This window comes from Triticum aestivum, chromosome 7D (assembly GCF_018294505.1).
Source record: "Triticum aestivum cultivar Chinese Spring chromosome 7D, IWGSC CS RefSeq v2.1, whole genome shotgun sequence".
Lineage (NCBI taxonomy): Eukaryota > Viridiplantae > Streptophyta > Magnoliopsida > Poales > Poaceae > Triticum > Triticum aestivum.
Window position 1 is genome coordinate 622,067,005 of NC_057814.1, and position 4,354 is coordinate 622,071,358.

The following is a 4,354-nucleotide window of genomic DNA, read 5'->3' on the forward strand; positions in this document are numbered from 1 at the left end:
CTTTGAAGTTGAACGCCCGGGGTTGACACGCCGGACATGCTGCTCAGGGGGGCCATCACCTGGAACCAAACACACGGACAGAAGAAAGAACACGAAAGAAAGAGCATAAGCCACCAACCAAAACAAAATGGATCGAAATTTGGTACGAGTAGGATGGAATTGGGCATCCAGCGATAGTATCGCGATCAGTAAGCGGTAGTACTGCCTAAGCGGTAGTACCGCTCCGGGGGAGCGGTAGTACCACGCTAGGCGGGGGAACGGCGGTTCCCTACTGCCGTGGACAAATCCGGCACTACCGGTATGCCAAATCCAAAACGAATCCTACCAAATATCAATCCAAACAGTCTAGATGCCTTCTCCATCCTACTCAAGCCTTTATTTAGCCAAAAATCGAGAAATGCAACAACTATTGCCCCTAAAGACTAGATCTGAAACCAAGGCACAAAGAGAAGGGGAACGGGGGCAATACCGGCATCCATGGCAAGAGGACAGGGTGGGGATCGATTCCGCCAAAGGAAAAGGAGAGGGACGGCCCGGAAACGGAGGCCCGCCGGAGCCCTCCCGCGGCGAGTCGGCGCAGGCGCAATGAAGAGGACGAGTGGGTTGTGCGAATGGGTATGGGGGAGAAAGAAAACTCCCCTGCCCCTACTTAACCCCCAAGTCCCACCCCGCGGCGGTATACCGCTGGGGTGGGCGGTAGTACCGCTTACTGACCATCAGCGGTAGTACCGCGCACCACCAGCGGTTGTACCGCTCAGCCACGAGCTCAAGGACTAGACACAAAAGGGCTTAGCTCAAGAAGGAGAAAGAAACGACTAGAAGAGAGAGCAAACACACAGGCAGAAAAAACACCACGAGAAGACAAGAAACACACCCCTCTCCAAGAGAGGCCGGTGGCCGAAGCCACCTATGTTTGAGTCAAGAGGTATGGCACCGCGAAGATTTTAACCTTGGGTCCATGACCAAAACTCATCTTTGAAGGACAAGTGCAATAAAAAATGGCTAATGTGAAAGACTAGATCAATTTATGCATAATGGGGGGAGGGAGAGCTCATTGAGAGAACAACACTCCCCCTATGTCCATTCCTACACCCAAACAAGACATCATGATGAGTATGGTGGGGTGTGCAAAGGTTCAAGCAACATTGCTCGAATCAATGATATTTAGCTCATGCCTTAACTCGCGAAATCTTGCTTCATCCAAGGGCTTCGTGAAAATATCTGCAAGGTTATCATGGGTGTTGACATAGCTGAGCTCGATCTCCCCTTGCCTAATGTGATCCCGGATGAAATGATACCGAATCTCAATATGCTTCGTCTTGAAGTGTTCCATCGGGTTGAGAGAAATCTTGATGGCACTTTCATTGTCACACCAAAGAGGCACTTTGTCACAAATGACACCGTAATCCTTTAAAGTTTGCCTCATCCAAAGAAGTTGTGCACAACAACTACCGACGGCCACATACTCCGCTTCGGTGGACGAGAGAGACACACAACTTTGCTTCTTGGAAGACCAACTCACCAAAGAGCACCCAAGAAATTGGCACCCATCCTATCCACTTTGTCTCCCGCCCAATGAAAATCCGAATAGCCTACAAGATTGAAGTTTGCTCCTATTGGGTACCATAAGCCAAAGTTTGGGGTATGAGCCAAATATCTAAAGATTCGCCTGACCGCCACAAAGTGGCTTTCCTTAGGTGCGGCTTGAAACTGTGCACAAATTCCCACACTAAACATGATATCCGGTCTAGATGCACAAAGGTAAAGCAAGGAGCCAATCATAGAGCGATATACCTTTTGATCCACCGCTTTAGCATTGGGATCTATGTCAAGTTGGCATTTGATGGGCATTGGAGTGGAAGCCGGCTTGACATCACTTAGCTTGAATCTCTTGAGCTTGTCTTGAGTGTATTTGGCTTGGTTGATGAAGGTTCCTTCTCTTCTTTGCTTGACTTCGAACCCGAGAAAGAACTTCAACTCTCCCATCGAGGACATCTTGAACTTTGAGGTCATGAGAGCGACAAATTCCTCATTGAAAGCTTTGTTAGGGGAACCAAAGATAATATCATCAACATTTAGTTGGCACACAAACAACTCCCCTTTGACCTTCTTAGTAAAAAGAGTGGGGTCGATTTTCCCAATTTCAAACCCACGATCTTGCAACAACTCAGTAAGGTGGTCATACCACACACGTGGGGCCTGTTTAAGGCCATAGAGTGCCTTATCGAGTTGGTACACATGATCGGGGAAATAGGGATCCTCGAACCCAGGGGGTTGTTTGACATACACCAACTCATTAATAGGACCATTAAGAAAAGCACTCTTCACATCCATTTGTTGCAACTTAAAGTTATGATGAGAAGCATAAGCAATCAACATGCGAATGGATTCAAGGCGAGCAACGGGAGCGAAGGTTTCACCGTAGTCGATACCCTCGACTTGGGAGTAGCCTTGTGCTACCAATCGAGCCTTGTTGCGAACGATAATACCATGAGCATCTTGCTTGTTCTTTAATATCCACTTGGTTCCAATGATATTATGATTCCCCATTGGCCTTGGCACCAATCTCCACACCTTTTTGTGCTCAAAGTTGTTGAGTTCTTCATGCATGGCATTAAGCCCATCTGGATCCTCGAGCGCCTCATAGACCTTTTGGGGTTCAACACAAGAGACAAACGTGTGATGTTCACAATAGTTTGCTAATTGTCTACGAGTGCTTACCCCCTTTCGGATGCTTCCAAGCACATTCGTCATGAGATGGCCCTTGGTAGTGAGCTTGGATGCAATCTTGGCGGCACAACGCTCCAATTCCTCCTCAGGAGTGAGTTGAGGAGCGGTAACTTGATCATCTTGAGCGTCGTCTTGAGCTTGTTCTTGATCTTGAAGTTGCTCTTGATCCTGAACTTGCTCGGAGGAGAGAACTTGACCTTGGGCATCACTTGGAGGTTCAACACCAACTTGAGGTTGATCTTGCCTTTGATCTTGTTCAAAAGGTTGAGGGCCTTCACTTTGTTCTTCCGAAGCGTGTGGGTCTTGGGTTGGTAATGGTTCCACTTGAGTGGAACATTGTCCTTCTCCTTCGGCCACAAGGGGTTCCTCAATGGGTAGGATAAAACCAACACCCATTCTTCTTATGGCTTGGGGAGGAATTTCATCACCTACATCACAAGTACCACTTTGCTCCACTTGGGAGCCGTTATTCTCATCAAACTCCACGTTACACGTCTCCTCAATAAGTCCCGTGGACTTATTGAGGACACGGTAAGCATGAGAGTTTGTAGCATAACCAACAAATATGCCCTCATAAGCTCTAGCCTTGAATTTAGACAAGAGAACACCTTTCTTGAGAATGGAACACTTACACCCGAACACCCGGAAGTACTTGAGGTTGGGCTTGTTACCGCTGAGTATCTCATATGGAGTCTTGTTCAAGCCTTTGCGGAGATAGAGCCGATTTGATGCATGACACGCAGTGTTGATGGCTTCGGCCCAAAAGTTGTATGGAGACTTGAACTCCGCCATCATGGTTCTTGCCGCATCCATCAACGTCCGGTTCTTCCTCTCCGCTACACAATTTTGTTGAGGGGTGTAAGGCGCGGAATATTGATGCTTGATCCCCTCACCACTAAGAAACTCATCCAAGGTGTAGTTCTTGAACTTGGTGCCGTTGTCACTTCTTATCGTCAAGATCTTTGCGTTGTGTTGGCGTTGAGCTTCATTTGCAAAATCAAGGACGGTTTGTTGGGTCTCACTCTTCCTCTTGAAGAAGTACACCCAAGTGTATCTTGAATAATCATCCACAATTACCAAGCAATACTTTCTACCCCCAAGACTATCAAAGGATGGAGGCCCAAAGAGATCCAAGTGAAGAAGCTCCAAAGGCCTCTTCGAGTAAATGATAGTCGTGGGAGGGTGAGCCTTCTCATGTAGATTTCCTTCGATACAAGCACTACAAGCACGATCTTTAGCAAAACTAACATTTTTTAGTCCACGGACATGCTCCCCCTTGAGAAGACTTTGCAAAGATCTCATATTGACATGGGCTAAACGGCGATGCCAAAGCCATCCCACGTCAACTTTAGCCATTAGGCATGTCGCGGTCTTAGTGGGTCTCTCCGAAAAGTTAATCACATAGAGACCGTTCTCGACATGCCCAACAAAGGCTACTTTAAGAGTCTTGCTCCACAAGAGGGCCACGGTATCAATATCAAAGAAAGTGGCAAAACCCATGAGTGCAAGTTGACGAACGGAAAGTAAATTGTATGCAAGGGACTCAACAAGCATGACCTTCTCGATCATGAGATCATGAGAAATGACAACCTTGCCAAGTCCCAATACCTTAGAAGACGAGGCA